General features: G+C 41.7%; 1 long non-coding RNA gene across 1 annotated transcript; it reads right to left on the reverse strand.

The window, feature by feature from the left end:
• Window positions 1-4,685: 4,685 nt before the first annotated feature.
• On the reverse strand, window positions 4,686-23,418 carry LOC136393418 (uncharacterized). The gene is made up of 3 exons (XR_010749089.1): window positions 22,670-23,418; window positions 19,955-20,051; window positions 4,686-5,679 (listed from the first exon to the last, which is right to left on the reverse strand). It is a non-coding gene; the product is annotated as an uncharacterized lncRNA (long non-coding RNA).
• Between the last annotated feature and the right edge of the window lie 82 nt (window positions 23,419-23,500).

Consider the following 23,500-nt stretch of genomic DNA (forward strand, 5'->3'; position numbering starts at 1 on the left):
GGATTAAGATGTTCAGTAAACCCACAGATAGTGTTGTTGGCAGGAAGTATGGTAAGCAGTAAAGGGAAATCCATTTTCAGAGTGAATGTTTATTTTACCTTCACTACAGTGGAAAGCATTCAACGTTGGAGCCTGGAGAGTGCCAATTCAAGGCCTCAGTGCTGAGTTCTGCAGCGCTGGGCACCGGCGGGCACAGTCATCCCTGTGTGTCCTTTCTCTTTTTTTATACAACAGTACTCTCTTTTTAGCTGGTCACATTGGCTACCCAGAATAAAGACGACCTTTCCCAGCCTTTCTGGCAACTTGACTGTGAAATTCAGTTCTGTATTGTTTTGTTCAGAACTTTACCAATACTTGTTTTATTGTTTTTGGAAAGATTGTACCAGTGACAGCAGTACCGCCTGTGTGACAGCAGTACTGCCTGTGAGCTTTCATCTTCAAAATGATACTGACATCAGTATCAGTGCCTTGGGGCTGCTGTGGGCCAGGTGGCTCCACACATACTAGCTCCAGACATGATTACTTTGCTGTATCTTCCAGTGGAGTTGTGGCTAAGCATTCACACATGAAATAATACTTTCCTTCTATTTCTTTATGTTACAGTTAGAATATTATGTTGATTTAAAATAATATATAGAAGTAGATTATCTTAACTATGAATTTAATTTGAGAATAAAGGGTATATTTTCATAAATTATCATAAAAAGGGGGCATTGAGTCTAACAGGGTTGAAAATCCCTGTTTCATCTAATACCAAGGAATTTCTGTTATCTCAACTTAACTCAGAATAGAACACTGTTAAAGCTAACACAGCTATTCTCAGCTGCTTGGATTAGCTCACTGAATTCAGAATCTCTCATGGATGCATGCCAATTGATAAATTCAGCCCAATCTAATGTTATGTTCCTGCCTCCTGAGCTAACGTCCTTAGAGTTCATTACCACACATATTCACTGTTTGGATAATAGAAAATAGTACTTAGAAGCAGACGCTGGTCTCACAGTCTGACAGATTTAACTTTTTGTGTACACACGCCTACCTCCCGTTAAGATGTATTGCAGCAGATATGACATCTGCTAGGTCCTTTCCTTCTAGAGACACTTCCTTCAAGGTCATCACAGGTGGTCATTTAAGTATTCTGTCACTGGTGCTTGGTCTACCAATGTCCCATCCTTTTCTCGTTTGGTTTTCTGATACTGTTACATAGAGGATGTATCTTCTTGCATTTTATGGCAGAGGTCAGAAAAATGGAAATATTCTTCTAAATAATCCTGTAGGTAATTTTTCAAACTTACGTTCTACTTACCTATTCCCATCCCCCCAATTGGATTATCAGTCAACAAATATTTATGGAGAATCTTCTCCATGCCAGGCATTAGGTAGCTGTCCAGGCTATAAGACTGCCATTGTCCCTGCTCCATGACATTAAAGATACTGTTCCTTTCTCTTATTCTGCAAAACGTTTTCATGATCCACACTTAGTTTTTATCTCTCAGTAATTATTCATATATTCTATATTTCTCTGTGAGGTGAAATCTTTACAGATTTTTATTTGTCAATCGCAGTGACAGTTGAATGGATCTTTTAATCTGATTTTGGATTAGGCCTAAGTATCTGCTAATTTAATTCAAAGAGCATGTATCTACTATATGCAAAACACTATGCTAAGAGGTGTGGCTAATAATAATAATAATAATAATAATCATAGTTTGAACTTACTGAATACCAATCACTTTTAAGTACTTTGCATGTATAACTTGTTTAGTTCTCAGCCAGAGTATGAGATGTTGCTATTATTATTCCCATTTTACAGATGAAGAAACAGAGGTATTACCATATTTCCCCATGTACAAGATGCACTCTGTTTTGAAAAATTGGGGGGTCTAAAAACTGGGTGCGTCTTATACAGTGGTTGTAGATTTTTTTACTTGCATTTCCCACTTTTTCATACTTGTTTTTTTGCTCATTGTTGAAGACAGTGATTCCTTATCAGACACAGATGAGGACAAACTAATGGATAGGAGTTTTGACAGTGATGAGGAGTTGTATGAATTTTATGATGAATAAGACTTGAGTTCAGTAACTTTATGTAATACATTGTCAATTTTTGGGGCCCAAAATTAAGGTGCGTCTTACACATGGGAGCATCTTATACATGGGGAAATACAGTAAGTGGCTTAGAAGCTTGCTCAAGGTCACACATCAATAATTAGATACAAGTGGTTCACATCCAGGGTCAACTCTCTTAACTACTTTGTTGTGATAAGATACTAAGGTAAAAAATATGACTTGCTTCAAATAACTTGCCATCAAAAGGAAGCTTTGAAAATTATTATAATATGATTAATTGAAAAGAGATTTGACCAAGATTCTTGAAATTTTTTGGAACAGCTATCTCAGGTAATTTTCTGTTGATTTTTTTCTCTTTCAGTTTTTTTTCCCTCTAGTGATTCACTTGACCATTTATGGAATTAATTGTATGTGGTTTTGTTTTTGTTTTTATGTTTATTCTATTGATCTTAGAGAGAGGAAAGGAGAGAGCAGGAAAGAGACAGAAACATTTGTTCCTGTATGTGCCCTGACTGGGGATTGAACCGGCAACCTCTGCACTTGGGAAGGTGTTACAACCAATTGAGCTATCTGGCCAGGGCTGAAATTGTACATTTTTATGTTGACTTTTTGATCTTCTGATTTATCTTCCACAGTAAAATAGAGGAGCCCTTGAAGATAGGAGCCATATATTATTTATCGTTTTATCTTCAACACCTAACATAAAATATCACTAAATATAGAACTAAATAAAGATTATATTCAAAATAAATAGCAGCAATTATTTATACTTAGTATTTACAAATACATTTCACCCTAGGATACAATAATGTTTTAAAGACTTTAATAAAATAAATCCCAATAATATTATCATAGGAGAATTAAATATTATTATCCTGTTTCACAATCAAGGGTTTTAATTGTCAAAAGATCAAGTGGCTTTCCACAAGTTATTAAGTCAGTCAGTAGAGGATAAAACAGAATTTAAGAGTTTCTTTTCTTATTACAAAAATGGATTTCTCCAAAGTTAAATGAACGCACACAAGAATACCAAAAATAAAAATTAAAATAACAAAGATACTTTATCAATACCAAGCAAAATTTAAACACAAATGTTAACTTAGGTTAACTTTATTTGAGTAAGTTATGTTGAAAAGCAATTATAAAGATCATGCTCAGAAACTTCTTTCTACGCTATTTTTGTTTTTTACACATTATTTTAGAAAGAAGGGCTACATCCTCCCATGAGATCTACAGGGCGGATATGAGATAAGCCACAGATGAGTTAACTTGTTTTGGCTTGAATGAGGAAGTGTGGGGCTCCAGATGCTTCCACGCTCCAAGCGCTTCGGATCCAGCAGGCAGTAGAAACTGGACCAAGACCCAAAGAAGGGGGCGGTTTGAGCTAATTACAAAATCCACCCCTTCGGTGTTTCCGTGACAAGAACTTTTTTTATTTTTTAAGGAAAATATCAAGACAACATGCATTATTAGTTCTTGGTGAACAAACTTTGACAAAGGATGATTCTAGAGTCTTGAATTTCTAACTGTAGAAACAGTTTTACTCTTAAATCTGTTCCGATGACTATTTTCCCTATCTCTGTTCACAGCTTCACCATCCATTGAGCTGACCAAGCTGGAAACCTGAAATTTGTTCTCCACAGCTTCTCCTCCCTCACGGTCACAAGTCAGTGGTTCTCTAAGCCCCGCCCATGTTATCTCCTAAGTATTGATACTTATCTGCACTGCCTTTTCCAAGCATGAACCTCTTCACCTCTCTGGTGGACTGTATGACAGTCTCCTAGACACTTCTCCTAGCTCCTGTGTCTTCTCTTTGCAGTCGTTTTTACTCACCAAGCTGATAAAGTTATTTATCTGTCTAAAAGCCAGTGGCTCAGCCTTGCCTATAGATCAGAATACAACAACCTCCATAGAATGATATTTATGCCCTTCCCAATTTTCATAATCACTTATTTTCTTCTACTTCCTTGAAACCCTCCATTTTAATTACCAGTTTCTTCTTGCTGCTCCTAGACCCCTCCAACATCTTGAGGTCTCTCAGGCTTGTGTCTGAGCCCACCCCTCAGGCCGCAGCGCCCTTCCTCATTGTCCCTTTTTTTAAAAAAATTATTCATTTTTAGAGAGAGAGGAGAGAGAGAAGGGGGAAGGAGCAGGAAGCATCAACTCCCATTGTGCCTTGACCAGGCAAGCCCGGGGTTTTGAACCGGCGACCTCAGTGTTCCAGGTTGACGCTTTATCCACTGCGCCACCACAGGTCAGGCCTCATTGTCCCTCTTAAGGCCAACTCTGTGACTTTCTTCAGATCCCTGCATGAACATAGCCTCCCTGTGAATGATTTCCTGACTCTCGCATATAATGAATTATTCCTATTTCATGCCTATGGCCCAAGCTCTCACTCGGGGAATAGTCTTTATTTTTTTTATTATTATTATTTGTATTTTTCTGAAGTTGGAAATGGGGAAGCAGTCAGACAGACTCCGCATGCACCTGACCGGGATCCACCTGGCATGCCCACCAGGGGGTGATGCTCTGCCCATCTGGGTCGTTGCTCTGTTGCAACCAGAGCCATCCTAGCGCCTGAGGCAGAGGCCACAGAGCCATCCTCACCACCCGGGCTAACTTTGCTCCAATGGAGCCTTGGCTGCGGGAGGGGAAGAGAGACAGAGAAGAAGGAGAGGGGGAGGGGTGGAGAAGCAGATGGGCGCTTCTCCTGTGTGCCCTGGCCAGGAATCAGACTTGGGACTCCCGCATGCCAGGCTGATGCTCTACCACTGAGCTAACCGGCCAGGGCCGGAATAGTCTTTTGATGTCCGCATTTCTCAACTCCCTTCTAATGAGGTAAGGCCACATGACTTCTGGTCAAAGAGCTGTGGGTAGAAGTGAAATTTGCCACTTCTGGTCCAAAACACGGGTTGGTGCATGATCTTCCAACTTTTCTGCTGTTGGCCACTGTGACAGTCTTGTGACGAGATGGCAGAGCCACAAGCTAGAAATGGCCTGGACATACCACACACGGAGGGAGCTGCTCTGGAAAGTCCTGTGAACCTGCATCAGAATTCATCTAAGCATCATATAAACTTCTGCTGGCTAGGTCTCTGGGCTTTGGTGTTTATTTCATTACCACAGTGTAACTTCTGCTATCCTAATTCTCCTTCCTGTATATCTCTGTTTAGCCTTTTATTATGCTGAATTATAATGATGTGTTCATTTTTTTACTCCTATACTGTGAACCCTCAGGTCAGACACTATGCTTTATTTTTCATCTAACAAGCATGTTATAACCCAAACCAAACTTGTCAGCAATTGAACTCAGCATCTTCAAACTTTACCCACAAACCTGCTCTGCTCCACTGTTTCCTGTCTCTGGAAATGACATGACCATTAACTCAGTCTCAATCCAGAATTTAGAAGTATTCTTCTTACTGTCTTCTTCATCTTGTTAAGTCAAGAAATACTCTAGAAGGTAGTTATTCTACCCTCTAAGTACGTCTTCAGGTTGCAATGTTTCTCCCTCCCCTTATTCATTACGATCTATCTCTTGCTGGGGTTGGTAGGCACCAGCTTTCTAAATGGTCCTCTTCCATTGCTCCTTTGTGATTCATTTCTCATCTGCCATAAGAGAAGTGTGTTTTAAAATTTGAAAATATGATCATATTATTTCCATGCTTAAACAACTTTCAGTTATTTTGTAATATTTTCTTCAATAACTTGTCACTTCTGCATTGCTTATATCATATGCCATCTTACTTTATTGTATTTTTTTTTCTCATTTTTCTGAAGCTGGAAACAGGGAGAGACAGTCAGATAGACTCCCGCATGCGCCCGACCGGGATCCACCTGGCACACCCACCATGGGGTGACGCTCTGCCCATCCTGGGGTCGCCATGTTGCGACCAGAGCCACTCTAGCGCCTGAGGCAGAGGCCACAGAGCCATCCCCAGCGCCCGGGCCATCTTTGCTCCAATGGAGCCTTGGCTGCGGGAGGGGAAGAGAGAGACAGAGAGGAAGGCGCGGCGGAGGGGTGGAGAAGCAAATGGGCGCTGCTTCTGTGTGCCCTGGCCGGGAATCGAACCCGGGTCCTCCGTACGCTAGGCTGATGCTCTACCGCTGAGCCAACCGGCCAGGGCTATTGTATTTTTTTTTTTTAATTTTTGCCCTCCTCTTTTGGGTATTCTAAGACACAATTTTCATCAAGATGGAGGTTATCCATACCAACAAACAATTCTCAGGCACCAGCAAGGTGCCCAGGAATTCCACTTAGTTCTGACCCTGTCTCCTTGGAGATAGCATCAGGTTCCACAGGTGAAGGGCTGAGCCCTGAAAGACTGCTCTCTACACCAGATGCCAGTGGCAAAGCCAGTCTGTTGTTATCCATGCTTCTGACCAACCAGTTACAGATCGGAAGTTCCCACAACCCGTCCTTGGACTTCAGACACCAGACGCAAGCCCCAGTTGTTTCCTGTACCTCAGACCAACTGGCTTCAAGTCAGAGGTTCCCACGACCCCCTCCTCAGGTCTGAGCATCTGCTAGAGCAGCTCAGGTTTCCGTGCCCTCCACAAGCACACCACGCTCCCAGCACCTGCAGGTGTTCGCCAACCCAGTTCACTAACCCCTTCATTTGGGGTTTTCATGGAGGCTTCATTACATAGGTATGATTGATTAAATTGTTAAGCACTGGTGATTGAACTTTATCTCCAGCCCTTTCCCCTTTCCAGAGGTGGGGATGGAGGGACTGAAAGTTCCAACCCTCTAGTCACATGGGTGGTTCCACTGTCAACCATCCTCACCCTTGGGTGCTTTCCAAAAGTCACCTCATTCACATAATAAACGACACCTTCATTGCTCTCAATACTTAGAAAATTCCAGGGGTTTGGGGAGCTGTGAGCCAGGGACTGTGGATGAAGACCAAATATACATGAGAAATGTATTTTGGTCTTATGAATTTTAAATATATATATATATTTCATATAAATCACAATATTGTACCTCTGCTTGGATTTCAAGTGTGCTCACCTTGAAAATGTGTTCTGCCTTGCCTGTTACCTGCTATATTTCTAGCTTTTGACATACAATAGGCAGTAAAAAATAATTGTTGAATAAATGTATGAATGAATACTTGGAAAATAGTAGATGGGCAGTGGGTGTTTCTTGAATAGATAAAAAGCCAATTACTGCCTGACCTGTGATGGCGCAGTAGATAAAGCGTCGACCTGGAAATGCTGAGGTCACCGGTTCGAAACCCTGGGCTTGCCTGGTCAAGGCACATATGGGAGTTGATGCTTCCAGCTCCTCCCCCCGTCTCTCTCTCCTCTCTCTGTCTCTCTCTCTCTCCTCTCTAAAATAAATAAATAAAAATAAAAAATAATAAAAAATAAAAATTCTCTTAAAAAAAAAAAAGCCAATTACTCATGTATACTCAAGCAAATATGAATTTCAGTACATTCTGAAATGTTTTATCCATTCGTATTTTAATTTCTAATACCTTCTTTTTATATATATTTTTAATTTTTATTTATTCATTTTAGAGAAGATAGATAGATAGATAGATAGATAAGGGGGGGGGGAGGAGCAGGAAGCATCAACTCCTGTATGTGCTTTGACCGGGCAAGCCCAGGGTTTTGAACTGGTGACCTCAGCATTCCAGGTTGACGCTTGATCCACTGCGCCACCACAGGTCAGGCCTCTAATACCTTCTTATGCTAGCCCACAGCCCTTGTGACCTTCCAGATTCTAATCTATGGCTCATTTATTCATTCTTTTATTGGAGTTGGAAGTTATTTGCATGTTAATTCTTACGCACTTAGGTATTGGAGCTACACAACATTTAAGTTGGTGTTACTTTGTAAATGTTCTTGAATAATTTTTACATTTATGATAAATTCAGCCTCTTGACTGTACTGTGAACAAACTTAGAATCAAAACTGAGCTCTGTTTGTTTTGAAGCGCTTCCTCCCCTGCCCTCCTGGTGCCTAGCATTATGGTTCGCAGGAGAGGATCGCTTGATAAAGAGCAGCGATGGAACAGTGGGCAAGGGTTAGCCTACAAGGGTGACGACTGGACGTGAGAACTGCTCAGCAGACAGGTCACTGGACCGAATTCCCAGTTTCGCTCAGGGTGGAAGTGAACTTTGAGATTGGCATGTAGGGCTTGGGTCAGAGATATGACGCACCTGGTGTTTACTGCTTTAGTTTTGTTGGGCTCCATTTCAAGATGCATTTTTCCCAACTCAGTCAGTTATGTGTAATGGCCCCATGTTGAGTGTAAAACACCTTAACATTCATAAATGGAGAAGAAAATTAAATTTCCCTGAAGTCCTTTTAGATTGATTGAGAACTTTCGATTCCTAAGATAAACCACCTTTATTTAGTAAAAATTAGTTAATATTTTTGTGTGTGTGACAGAGACAGAAAGACAGAGAGAGGAACAGATAGGTACAGACAGACAAGAAGGGAAAGAGATGCGAAGCAACAATTCTTCATTTCAGCACCTTAGTTGTTCATTGATTGCTTTCTCATATGTGCCTTGACTGGGCGGCTACAGCAGAGCAAGTGACCCGTTGCTCAAGCCAGCAGCCTTGGGCTCAAGCTGGTGAAACTTGCTCAAACCAGATGAGCTCATGCTCAAGCCAGCGCCTTTGGGGTTTTGAACCTGGGTCCTCCGCATCCTAGTCCGATGCTTTATCCACTGCGCCACTGCCTGGTCAGGCATAGTTAATGTTAAGATCTAATTTATCTTTACTTTTTTTTCTTACCATCTCCCTTCCATCTCTCATTGGAATCAATATTTAAAACAAAAACTCTTGTTGTTTTTTTTTGGTTTTTTTTTTTTTTTTTTTTTTACAGGGACAGAGAGAGAGAGGGGGGAGAGAGAGAGAGAGAGGGATAGACAGGGACAGATAGACAGGAAAGGAGAGAGATGAGAAGCATCAATCATTAGTTGTTGTTTTTTGTTGTGACACCTCAGTTGTTCATTGATTGCTTTCTCATATGTGCCTTGACTGTGGCCTTCAGCAGACCGAGTAACCAACCCCTTGCTCGAGCCAGCGACCTTGGGTCCAAGCTGGTGAGCTTTTTTGCTTAAGCCAGATGAGCCCATGCTCAAGCTGGAGACCTCGAGGTCTCGAACCTAGGTCCTTCTGCATCCCAGTCCGACGCTCTATCCACTGCGCCACCGCCTAGTCAGGCTGTTTTTTTTTATTTTTATTTCAAGTGATCAGGACTATGAAAGATATTACATGTGGAATGAATGGAAACAGGTACATGTGTGAATTCATTCTGAGTGTGTCACGGACCATCATTGCCTTGACTCCGCCTGTATTAAGAGAGACCCTTTCCTTAACTGCTCCATAGCTCCAGGTACGGAGGGGATAAGTCTGATTAGAGGACAGCCTGATGACAATGAGTCTTTCATGCACTCAACTGACACCTGTCTGAAGACAGAAGTTCCAGCACAAGAAATACTTCAGTATTTAAGAATAATGCAAAAACAATCCTGTTACTTAATACAGTTTTATGCACAAAACGAGGCATGATCTTATATACACAATGAGGACAAAGTACTATAATTCTTAGTTCTTACACCTTACTTCCATGAAAATGTTAGGCTATTACACGTTAAGTGAAGAAAATTCATTCTTAAAATACTGAAATTAAAATGTAAATATCTATGATCATAAAAGCTTGAACATACCTTAGAGCTACAAGCAGACAGGATTTGGCACCTTCTTTTGGCCACATGAGTTTTTCTGAATAACTAAGGACTTACTTTTATTGGCATATTTTAGAGGTCACTGAATATTAGATTGTGACAAATGTGGACATATTAAGATATAATGTATTCCTATTTGGGGGTTCCACAACCAATTAAGAAAAAAAGTAGGCTCATCTTCCGTATAAACATAAGAGTCACCATTTCTGAGATACAGTAGGTTCACTTTGTGTCTACTCTGTGACTACTGAAAAAAAGGGAAGGTAGTTTTTAATAGTCAGCTCAAGCTGTCTTCACAAACACCATAGACTGGTGGCTGAAACAACAGAAATTTATTTTCTCACAGTTTCGGAGGCTTGAAAGGCCAAGATCAAGGAGTTGGTTAATTGGTGTTTGTTTTTTTTTCTGTATTTTTCTGAAGCTGGAAATGGGGCGAGACAGTCAGACAGACTCCCGCATGCGCCCAACCGGGATCCACCCGGTACGCCCACCAGGGGCGACGCTCTGCCCACCAGGGGGCGATGCTCTGCCCCTTCGGGGCGTCGCTCTGCAGCGACCAGAGCCACTCTAGCGCCTGGGGCAGAGGCCAAGGAGCCATCCCCAGCGCCCGGGCCATCTTTGCTCCAATGGAGCCTTGGCTGCGGGAGGGGAAGAGAGAGACAGAGAGGAAGGAGAGGGGGAGGGGTGGAGAAGCAGATGGGCGCCTCTCCTATGTGCCCTGGCTGGGAATCGAACCCGGGTCCCCCGCACGCCAGGCCGATGCTCTACCGCTGAGCCAACCGGCCAGGGCCGGTTAATTGGTTTTTGGTGAAAACTTTCTTTCTCTCTTTCTCTTTCTTTCTTTTTCTTTCTTTCTTTCTTTCTTTCTTTCTTTCTTTCTTTCTTTCTTTCTTTCTTTCTTTCTTTCTTTCTTTCTTTCCTTTCTTTCCTTCCTTCCTTCCTTCCTTCCTTCTTTCTTTCTCTCTCTTTCTCTCTCTCTCTTCCCTCTTTCCCTCCCTCCCTCCCTCCCTCCCTCCCTTCCTTCCTTCCTTCCTTCCTTCTTTTTTCTTTCTTTCTTTCCCTCCCTCCCTCCCTTCCTTCCTTCCTTCCTTTTCTTTCTTTTTTTCTTTCCCTCCCTCCCTCCCTCCCTTCTTTCCTTCCTTCCTTCCCTTTCTTTCTTTTTTTCTTTCTTTTGTGGCAGAGACAGAGAGAGAGACAGAGAGAGGAACAGATTGGGACAGAGAGACAGGAAGGGAGAGAGGTGAGAAGCATCATTTCTTCATAGTGGCTCCTTAGTTGTTCATTGATTGCTTTTTCATATGTGCATTAACCAGGGGCCTACAGCAGAGTGAGTGACCCATTGCTCAAGCCAGCAACCTTGGGCTCAAGCCAGTGACCTTAGGCTTCTAGCCAGCGACCTTTGGGCTTAAGCCAGCAACCATGGGGTCATGTCTATGATCCCATGTTCAAGCCAGTGACCCCGTGCTCAAGCTGGAGACCTTGGGGTTTTGAACCCGGGTCCACTGCATCCCAGTCTGATGCTCTGCCAACTTGTGCCACCACCTGGTCAGGTGAGAGCTGTCTTTCTGTTCTTGCAGACAACCACCTTTTTACTGTGTCTTCACATGGCAGAGAGAGAGAGAGAGGAAGAGGCACTAATCCCATGAGACCAGGACCCTACCATCTAACCCTAATTATCTCCCAGAAGTCCCATCTGCAAGTATCATGACATTGGGATTCAAGGCTTCAGCACATGGACTTGTGGGAGGGGCACAAATATTCAGTACATAATAATAATTTAAAGTTTGTTTTTTTTTTAAACCACTTGGGAGTCATCATGGTACCCATTTCCAGAGTGTGTTATTTAATTTAATTTTATTATTATTTTTTACATTCTTCTGGCTTTTCTTTCCCAAATTTTAGCAATTAGCTTTGACCTTCACATTGTGATAACTGAGAAGAATTCTTAGGAAGTGGTTATTTTCTTTCCCTGCTTAGGAAGCTAGATGGAATATTTTTACTTACTTGCCTTGTGCAATGATTATATTATATTCCTACTTTATAGCCTGAAGTATTTTCTTTGCTAAAAGTACTGTGATGTCACAGAGGTCCCTTGTATTCAGACTGTCCTTTCCACAACTCATTCCAGAATAAGTGATCAATGCTTCCATGAGTACAACTGTTGAGATGCTATTAAAACAAAACAAGGGGGCCTTATGCCTAAAACGTTCAGACGTGCCTGTAAACTGGACATCCAAAAGACCATCCGGCTCTTTAAAATAAAGTGCCATTCTTGTATTCAGTGAATACTCTGATGTCAAATTATTTCCTGGAATGACTTTTCATAAAATCAGCTTGAGTCACTACTAATTATCACTTTGGAAAAAAGCATATCCTGTGTGGTTAACAAATGGGTATAGTGAATGCACACCAAAGATCAAAGGTGAAAGGTTAGTAGGAACCAGTTATGACTTCAGTCAAATATGGTTGGGTAAAGGAGTTAAGCCCTATTCCTAAAACTATGGCACGCTAACACTTAAAAGCAAGTGAAGGGCTTCAATAATTGTATAATTTAATGGGCAGTTTAAAAAATATCCTGTAGGGTGAGAGGATCATTCAGCATTGCTATCATTAAGCTTAGGGGGTTATTAGGTGACTTATGTCTCTGGATCTAGATGAAAATGGACCCTCCCCCCTCTGTGAGGAACTAACACTACATTAGCCTTGTCTGTGCATCAGGTTTATGAAGTCCTTGAGTGGTCTATCATTAAAATTTAACTTTTAAACTTTAGTAAGTCAGGTTGCAGCCATGGGAAAAATAATCAGTGTGCGTAATTTAAGGCAAGTCGAAGTTTCCTTTCCCTCAGCATATCTTATCTATAACGGTCATTTCTATTTGGCATAGAACGTGAACTAAAAATAAAATCTGTATTTCTGTGCAATCATAGTTGTCCTAAACTCTATTGTTTGCAAGTTATTTCTATTATGGCTATTATGTTTTTAAATTATAAAAATTAGAAAGACTGTTAGGAAGACCTTATTTATGAGTAAAACATTTATTCAGCAATAAATGTCTCTTTTTTTTAGTAAGAGTGAGAGAGAGAGACAGAGACAGGGACAGACAGATATGAAAGGAGAGAGATGAGAAGCATCAACTCATAGTTGAGGTGTCTTAGTTGTTCATTGATTGCTTTCTCACATGTGCCTTGACTGGGGGGCTCCAAGTGAGCCAGTGACCCCTTGCTCAAGCCAGCGACAATGGGGTCATGTCTATGATACCACGCTCAAGCTGGTGACCCCGGGCTCAAGCTGGTGAACTTGCACTCAAGCAGTAACATCGAGGTTTCAAACCTGGGTCCTCAGCATCCCAGATCAAAATGCTCTATCCACTACGCCACTGTCTGGTCAGACACATCATTTCTGACAATTATCAAACCTAGCTGAATGTTAATTTGGTCATATAGTACATGTGAACTGATGTGTGTGACACTGGCTATGAGTGATGAGTCAGTACAGTTCAGGAGGCAGTGTTATACAATGGTGAAGTCAGACTCTGCAACCAAACTGCCCGTGTTTGAATCTCAACTCTGCCACTTACTAGCTGTGTAAATCTTGGGTAAATTACTGAGATCCCTTCTGCCTCCAAGTGCTCATCGATAAAATGGGATGATAGTTAAAATACCTACCTCACATAGTTATAGCAAAGATTATATAAATCGATCACTTAAAATGGTATTGCCACCTAGAAAATCCCAAATAAACATTTGTTGTTATGCGTAGTGGTCAGGAGCACTGGCTCTAGTGCCGGACATCCCGAGTTTAAGTCCAGGCTCCATCAGCAGCTGAATGACCCTGGACAAGTTGCTTAATATCACAGTGCCTTCATTTCTTCACCTGAAAATGGGGATAATGACAGATAAAAGGACTAAATGAAGTAATGGAGGCAAAATGCTTAGAAGAATGCCTGGCACGTAGTCAGTTGAGTAAATATTAGCCAGGAAGGGAGAGAGATGAAAAGCATCAATCATCAGTTTTTTGTTGCAACACCTTAGTTGTTCATTGATTGCTTTCTCATATGTGCCTTGACCGCGGGCCTTCAGCAGACTGAGTAACCCCTTGCTCGAGCCAGCAACCTTGGGTCCAAGCTGGTGAGCTTTTGCTCAAACCAGATGAGCCTGCACTCAAGCTGGCGACCTCGAGGTCTCGAACCTGGGTCCTCTGCATCCCAGTCCGACGCTCTATCTACTGCGCCACCGCCTGGTCAGGCTACACTCATGATTCTTAAATAACAAATGAAATATGGTATCAAATGAGAATGTCATATCTTGTTTCACAAACTTGAAGAATAGCTTAAGGTCACATATTTTTAGTAGTAATATGACTGCAAACATCCATCCTGCAAACATCCATCCTGCATATTATGAGAACATCTTTCTTTTCTGGGCCCATCCCCATGTCATGATAAATCCAGAAACCCAGGGACTGTTACTTAATCTTAAAGGGTCAGTTCTGATGACTGTCCTCTGATGTTGAAAGTCCATTGCCATTTCTGCATTTCACCCTTAAGGTCCTGGGTCAGAGAGGTTCTGGTGCCAGCCCTCCCTTTTCTAACTTTCTCAAGCCACAGAGTGCCCGTTCTTACCTCCCTAAAGCACAGCCAGGGGCAGACTCCATGATCCAGGCAAGGCCATCACAGTAACCAACAGTACATTTCTGAAGGTCCCAGTTACTCAATTTTAAATAGCAATAACAGTATAAAAACAAAGATAACTAAAAAAAACTCCACAATGGCCTGACCAGGTGGTGGCGCAGTGGATAGAGCGTTGGACTGGGATGCTAAGGAACCAGGTTCGAGACCTCGAGGTCACCAGCTCGAGCACGGGCTCATCTGGCTTGAGCAGGGCTCACCAGCTTGGACCCAAGGTTGCTGGCTCGAGCAAGGGGTTACTCAGTCTGCTGAAGGCCCGCGGTCAAGACACATATGAGAAAGCAATCAATGAACAACTAAGGTGTCGCAACAAAAAACTAATGATTGATGCTTCTCATCTCTCTCTGTTCCTCTCTCTGACTCTCTCTCTGTCTCTGTAAAAAAAAACAACAACAAAAAAACAAAAAGACCTCCACAATGTTTGAAATTAAGCAACACACTTGTGAATAACTGATAGGCCAAAGTAGAAGTTACAACAGAAATTAGAAAAAAAATTTTTTTAATTTTTTTTTTTTTTTTTTTTGCATTCCTCCGAAGCTGGAAACGGGGAGAGACAGCCAGACAGACTCCCGCATGCGCCTGACCGGGATCCACCAGGCACGCCCACCAGGGGTGACACTCTGCCCACCAGGGGGCGATGCTCTGCCCCTCCGGGGCGTCGCTCCCCCGCAACCAGAGCCACTCCAGCGCCCACCCGGGGCAGAGGCCAAGGAGCCATCCCCAGCGCCCGGGCCATCCCCGCTCCAATGGAGCCTCAGCCGCGGGAGGGGAAGAGAGAGACAGAGAGGAAGGAGGGGGGGGGTGGAGAAGCAAATGGGCGCTTCTCCTACGTGCCCTGGCCAGGAATCGAACCCAGGTCCCCTGCACACCAGGCCGACGCTCCACCGCTGAGCCAACCGGCCAGGGCCATTAGAAAATGTTTTGAATTGAATAATAATAACAATATGGCACATCAAAACTCATGGGCTATAACTGAAGTGGCATTTAGAGGATAATTTATATCCTTAAACACATATTTTAGGGAAAATGGCTGAAATTCATCATTTAATATTTCATCTCAACAAGTTAGAACAGCATATCAAACTCAAAGTTGAAAGAAGAAAATAAAAACCAGAAATGAATAATAGCAAACAAATAATAGAGAAAAATTACAGAGCCAAAAGCTGGTAATTAAAAAAAAAATTCTTGAGAATTTTTTGGGGTGACACTGGTTAATAAAATCATATAAGTTTTAGGTGCACAACTTTATAATACATCATCTGTGTATTGCATTGAGTGGTCACCACCTCAAGTCAAGTCTCCTCCGTCACTACTTACCCCCCGTGACCCTCTTTCATCTCCGCACGGGCTTTCCCTCCTGTGATCCCCACACTGTTGTTGGTGTCTATGAGGGTTTTTTCCTTTGCTTAATCCCTTCACCTTTTTCACCCAGTCCCTCAATGCTGATCCCCTCTGACAGCGGTCAGTCTGTTCTCTGTATCTGTGAGTCTGTTTCTATTTTTTAAAGCTGTTGTACATTTACACAATAAAAAAAAAAAAAAGGAAATCTTACTATTTGTGACAGCATAGTATTATACTAAGTGAAATAAGCTAGTCAGAGAAAAATAAAAGCTGGTAACTTATAACAGTTAGTTAAACTGATAAAACCTAGAAGGTGAGAAAATACCAGTTTCAGGAACAAATAAAGTTCCTGCCATCATTAAAAAGAGAATAAGAGTTGCCGGACCAGTGGTAGTGCAGTAGATACAGCATCAACCTGGGATGATGAGGACCCCGGTTCAAAACCCCGGTTACTGGCTTGAGCATGGACTTGCCAGCTTGAGCACAGGGTCACAGGCTTGAGCCCAAAGGTCGTTGGCTTGATGCCCAAGGTCACTGACTTGAAGCCCAAGGTCGCTGGCTTGAGCAAGGGGTCACTGGCTCAGCTTGAGCTCCCACCCATCAAGGCATGTATGAGAAGTGATCAATAAACCACTAAAAAGCAACTGCTAGATGATGCTTCTCACTACTCTTTCCTCTCTTTCTCTCTCCCTTTCTGTCTCTACAGGAGAGGGAGGAGTATGAGTTAATTATAAATGACTCTATGCCAATAAAAAACTAAAATGTATATGAAATCGACAAATTCCTTGAAAAACAGAAGTTATTAAAACTAGAACAAATATAAAATTTAAATAGTTCTATATTTATTTTAAAAATTGAGTCTACTATTAAAAAGTCTTCTCATTCCTCTTCTGCCTCCCAACACAAAACAGGCCATATGGCTTCAATGGCAAATTATTTCAATATTTAGATAATATAACACTTAAAATAATTATCCCAGAGAATAGAGAAAGAGGGATACTTCCCAACTTGATTTGTGAAGCCAGCTTAATCTTGATATTTAATCCTAACAAAGATTTTTTTAAAGGAATATGAGGGCAATTTCTCTCATTTATATAGATGAAAAAATCCTGAGTAGAATATTAGAAATGAAATTCAGTGATAGATAAAAGAAAATAGCAGAACCAAATTGGGTTTATTCCAAGAAATGCAAGGTCGGTTTGGCATTTAATAATTGATCAATGTAATTCGGCACATGAACAAGATAACGTATGGTAGGTACGTAGAGTAGAAAAGTCGTATAAACATTTCAATAGATGTATAAAAATCATGACCAATTCCAACATTCATTCATGATTTTAAACAACCTCTTATCAAACCAAAAATATAGGAGTGGGCAAAAGTAGCTTTATAGTTGTTCTTATGAAAAAAAATACAATAATTAATAATAATACAGGAATAAACTCTGTTTCATGTACTCACAACTGTAAATGTACTGTTGTCCACCCTCTGTATAGAGGAATTCCTTAATCTGATAAATGTAAATATATAAAATAGACCTTTTAAAAAATCTTTTATGACTTTATTCATTTTTTTAGAGAGGGGAGAGAGAGAGAGAGAGAAGTAGGGGAGGAGCAAGAGGCATCAACTCCCATATATGTGCCTTGACCAGGCAAGCCCAGAGTTTCGAACCAGTGACCTCAGTGTTCCAGGTCAATAGACCATCATTTTTAATGGTCAGATGTTGAAACTTTTTCCTCTGAGATCAGCAACAAGGTAAAGATGTCTACTATCCTCATTTCTATCCAATATCATATTAGATGAACTAATCAGTGCAAGTTGAGAAGAGACAAGACTTATAAGAGGAGAATAAGAAATAAAGTTGTCAGTATGCACAGATAACCTGATTTTGTAGCTGGAAAATCAAAATGAATTCACAAGCTATTGGAAATAATAAGTGGATTTAGCAAGGTTGTTAGAAGTCAGGATAGATGTTACTTTTAGGGAGAAAGGAAAGGACAGGGTGGAGCTTTGGGGTTAACAGTGGTCGGCAAACTCATTAGTCAACAGAGCCAAATATCAACAGTACAACGATTGAAATTTCTTTTGAGAGCCAAATCTTTTAAACTTAAACTATAGAGATAGGTACATTCCTTATCGAGGTAGTGCCTGCACGTGGTATTTTGTGGAAGAGCCACACTCTAGGGGCTGCATGTGGCTCGCGAGCTGCAGTTTGCCGACCAGGGGGTTAGGGTAAGATTCTATTTCTGGACCTGGGTAGTGATTACACAAGTGTGTGCACTTTGTGATAGGAATTATCCCCTTGGAATTTGTGCATTTTTCCCTGCATGTAAATTGCACTTCAATAAAGGATGTCTATTAAAACTAAAGTATAATACGGGCTAGGAGAGGGAATTCTGATACATGAAAAGTCATTTTAGTATAGTAGAACTATGGATGAAAGTTTTGAAGTCTTTAATTTGGTTGTCACACTAAACAGAATTTGGGTGGGAGGATAAAATAATTTAGCATTTATTCAAATACATATATAAACTGAAGATGAGTTCTGTGCTAAGACCATTAACAATTTCAGCCAGAAAAAAAGTTGTTTTTTTTAAAATTATTTTATTTTATTTTATTTATTCATTTTAGAGAGGAGAGAGAGAGAGAGGAGAAGAGAGAGACAGAGAGAGAGAAGGGGGGGAGGAGCTGGAAGCATAAACTCCCATATGTGCCTTGACCAGGCAAGCCCAGGGTTTCGAACTGGCGACCTCAGCATTTCCAGGTCGACACTTTATCCACTGCGCCACCACAGGTCAGGCCAGAAAAAAAGTTTTTAAGCTGGTATAATAATAGCCTCCTAAAAAGTCTTGCTCAAGAAATAGGAACTTCTAATTTTGAACAATGTAATTTCCAGGCACATCCTCAAAACAAACAAACAAACAAACAAACAAAAAACAGGTTGCAATATATATCTAAATAATTGAATGAGGTAATGACCATGTTAAGCAATTAAATGTTAGGAGAAAACTACAAATAATGATAACTTTTTTTTGGAAAGTATTACCTTTTCTTTCTTATTTTAGAGTTGATTTTTTTTAGTAGTAAAATTTTCTAACCACCCACCGGTTCCACAGTAATGGTGATTTATAAAGTAGGGAAGTAACATTACTTTATAAAATTTATAAAGCAGAGTTACAGCAAGTTAAAACATATAATAATAATTATTTATACTTACTAAGTACTTTATGTCAGATTTTTGCTAAGTTTGGCAGAATAAATCTTTATAAAACAAGTTACTATAGTTAAATCTATCTTTTTATTTATACTTTGGTTGCTCCGCTACCGCCCACCATGAAAGCTGGAACGCCCACTAGTGGGCGGTAGGAACCAGGTTGACTACCACATTAGTTTCAGGTATACAACATAATAATTTGATATTTGTATATATTATGAAATGATTACCACAATAAGTCTAGTTAACATCTGTCACCATGCATAGTTAAAAAATTTTTTTTCTTGTAATGAGAACTTCTAAAATCTATTCTCTTAGCAACTTTCAAATATGCAATATAGTATTAACTATAGTCACTATGCTGTACCCTTTCTAACAATATTTAACCATTCAGGGTCAAAACCTCAGGATAGTCTGAGTTCCCACAATGAAACCATGTCATCTATATGTAGAAGATTGCTTCTCTTTCTATTCTCCACAGTGGGATGTAGTCAACATGTGGTTAGAATAATAATACATGCCTGACCTATGGTGGCACAGTGGGATAAAGCGTTGACCTGGAATGCTGAGGTCGCCTGTTTGATACCCTGGGCTTGCCTGGTCAAGGCACATATGAGAGTTGATGCTTCCTGCTCCTCTCCTTTCTCTCTCTCTCTTTCAAAATTGAATAAATAAAATTTAATAATAAAAAAAGAATAATAATACACTTTTTGAGATGTGAGGTTCTCTACTCCTTTGATGGTAACATTTTGGATCAGGGAGGGACTGAGTTTTAACTCCTCACTCTGGGAAATATTTTCTTTTTTATTGTCTTTATAATAAAGTTTTAAATTTTATGAATTATGATGTGTCCTTTTCTCTCTCTTTTTAAACTAGTTTCACAGTACCAAGGTGGCTTAAATTGGGTGTGTGGGGCTGGGTGGGAGGGACTTACCTCATACAAGAAAAATCCTGTCTTTTTACCTGAGCGTGGTCACAAAAGATATCTTATCTCGTTATGCTTGGACTTGTACCAAGGACCCAGGCAGGATCTATAAACCCAACACAAAGAATCGTGTGTGTTAGTATAACTTTTAAGACGGATACTGTAATTCTCTCCCAGTATCACATTAATTTTCACCTAATTTAAAATTCCCACTTGATAACCTAAAAACCTGGGAAGTTTGAGAGAGCTCTTCCTTTACCCTCTACTCTATGGTGACCTTTATACAACAGAAAAGGAAACAGCCACTGGACTGGGAGCCAGAAAGGGCAGGCTCTCATCTTGACCTTGCTGTTAGCAAGGTTACAGAGATTACTTCATCTCTGAGTCTCAGTTTTCTCAGCACTGGATAGTTAATATCCCCTGCTTCCGAGTCATTACATTAAGAAAAGTGTAAAACAGAATTAAATATAGGCCTAACATCATTACATTATTAGTCGTAATTGCTAACTTTACGTTGCATTCTGAATATAAAAATTAAAGGATATATATAGTGGTGCTTAGCCTTGGGAAGAATACAGGGAAATGAGGTCAGAAAGACTAAGGAATGGAAAAATAAACACACTGGTAATTCTAAAAGGATAAACAAAAAAGGGGGGCAAAGTTGCAATCTTTAAGGCCAGCACAAACTTTTATTTTTCTAATTATATCACACATCTCCACCTTGATGTAGTAGACATCTGTTGTTTATCTGCCTTACAACTGCTCTCCTTCTGACAGCAGAACTGCTTTTCCCAGATTCCATGGTTTTCTGGTGGGCTCCTTCACCACCTTATGAACTGTGTGTACCTGGTAAGAAGTGGGATGCCCAGGGATTTGCAGGTGACCCAACAGGGAAATCAGCATCCTTCCCTGAAATTGTTTATATATTTCCTGATAAAAGAATCTCTTTTCTCTGGGGTTCTAAGTGGGGTTTATTTTTAAATGTGGGGACCCTTTTGTCTGTACAATAAACCACTACCTCCCTTCAGTCTACCTTTCTAGCAGCACAGAGGCACTGGTCATGTGCACTAAGATCCATTTCTCTCACACCTTCACATTGTTCCTCTAAGCATCTGTTTAATGAACGATGGAGTTTCCAAGTAATTAAGAACAGATATTAAAGGGCTCCAGATTTTTTTTTCCTGAAAAAACAGAGTAACTTGATGTAAAAGAGAATCTCACCCACTTTCACTTAAAAATAACACCAAGTCTAGTTAGTCAACAGTGGTATCTCCAGGTACCTAAAGTACTTATTTTGTTATCATTAAATATCTAAGATGTTCAAGTTTCCCTAATTGTCTTAAACTTTTTGTCTTAACCTTTCGTTTGTTTGAATCCTGAAATGGAGCAAAGTTTTTGTTTTTTTAAATCATCAAGTACACTGGCTGGTTACATTCCACCTCTCTTCAAATAGGTGTTTCCTTGTCACTATAACACATCCCCATGAGCAACAGAATATAGACATTAAAATCTTTTTATGTGCTTTACAAATACCAGATGAGATTCTGGTAATGTAATCATGGTGCGGATAAGCATTAAATAATAGCTTGAAGGCACCCTTGGACATGAGAACCCAAAAGACAGCAGTGACAAGCAAACACTTATGTTGGTTTTGCAGCCTTTGGGTCTTTTTTTTTTTTTTTTTTTTTTTTTACAGGGACAGAGAGAGAGTCAGAGAGAGGGACAGATAGGGACAGACAGACAGGAACAGAGAGAGAGAAGAAGCATCAATCAGTTTTTCCTTGTGACACCTTAGTTGTTCATTGATTGTTTTCTCATATTTGCTTTGACCGCCGGCCTTCAGCAGACAGAGTAACCCTTTGCTTGAGCCAGCTTCCTTGGGTCCAAGCTGGTGAGCTTTTGCTCAAGCCAGATGAGCCTACGCTCAAGCTGGCAACCTCGGGGTCTCGAACCTAGGTCCTCCGCATCCCAGTCCGACACTCTATCCACTGAGCCACCACCTGGTCAGGCTTGGGTCTCTTTTTGGTGGCAAAAAAAGACCCTAGCACTTGTCAATATCTAATAAAATTCTGAAAATATATAAGGTAAATGCATTAATATATTTATTTAAAATGTCTGTAGCTTCATTTACAACTAACACCCTTATCTTTGTCTTTTATGCCCTCGTTTTGAGAACAATCAAGGACCAAATAGCACCCCTTTGGGGTATAAATGAATTTATTAATTTTGCTTCCACTCAAGTATGAAAGGATGAAAACATCGTTACAGCCCTACAACTTTCTTCTCCCAAAGAGGAGCCCAGGGGTGAAAAGTTAAGACTTTTAGCCATGCACAATCCCCACCCATCTCATTAAATATAAATGAACAATGTAACTGATCCATGACTTGCTAAGCAAGCTCAGCATTTTGACAAGCCCCGTGGGCCCTTCCCTTCCTCTCCCCAATCAGGTCATTCTCCTTGGAGTCCTAGAGTTAACAGTGACCCCAACCATAGTAACATTTCATTATTTTAGATCCCCCCTATCCCTATCCCTCTCTAAACCGAACCAGATATGGCTCCCTGCTCCCAGCCCCCTGTGATTATTATTCTGTTTACTATTAAGATCTTGAAAAGTTTTTTGTTGGTTGTTAAACGTCACATGAGAACCCACTAGGTGCTTTCACGGAGCTTGGGGGCTCCAAAGGTTTCAAACCGCCGCTCTCCACTGTCCGCTTTCACAGCACCTGCCTTCCCTTTCTTCGCTCGCGGGTATCAGCGCCGGGTAAGTGCCCAGGGTCTGATCTGCGACAAAACTCATGATCTTCTGGCTCAGGTTCTGTGAACTGAGTCATTCTGGCACGGAAAATATTCCGTGACTCAGCAGGCCCGAAAGGAGGATGTCAGATCCAGATAATTTCGAGTCTTTTAAAGGCAAGCTAGGGAACATAAACAACACAGTGGAAGAATTTCGCAGTGGGTTGCGTACCCGGGGGGAAAATGTCATTCCATTCCCAGCCTTTCACTTCCGCCCTTGCCCCTGTTAGACGACCGGTTACACTTTAATTTAGAGGCAGGAAATCATATAGAAAATTCATTTGGATGCTGCCATCGGGCCCCTTCTTCTCCGGGGAGCCCTCTCCTGGGAAAGGGCTGGAGCGGACCCGCGCAGCAGGGGGCGTTCCCGGGGCGGCCGCCGGGGGCCGGGAGCCTGCGGGTCGCCCCACCGTCGCGTCTCTCCCGTGCCGGCCTCCGGGCGCGGCCCCGCCGGACAGACACCTGGCGGGCGGAGACCGCGCTCTGAGGCCCCGGTTGGCGCGGGGCCGAAAGGCCCACCCCGAGAGACCTCACCGACACCGCGTTCCCCCGTTAAGGCCATCTCCGCTACCCCCTCCCGCAAGCCGGAGTCATCCCGGGACGCGGGGGCCGGAGGGACCCCGGCGCGCAGCCTGCCCGCACGCCAGCCCGCCGCAGCCACCCGGCCTCCCGGCATGCACCGCCCCGCCGCCCCTCCCTCCCCCGCGGCGCCCACCCCTCGCGCCCCTCCAGGCCCCTCCCCGCCGGCCGCGCGCCGAGGC

The sequence above is a fragment of the Saccopteryx leptura genome, chromosome 2 (genome assembly GCF_036850995.1).
Source record: "Saccopteryx leptura isolate mSacLep1 chromosome 2, mSacLep1_pri_phased_curated, whole genome shotgun sequence".
NCBI lineage: Eukaryota > Metazoa > Chordata > Mammalia > Chiroptera > Emballonuridae > Saccopteryx > Saccopteryx leptura.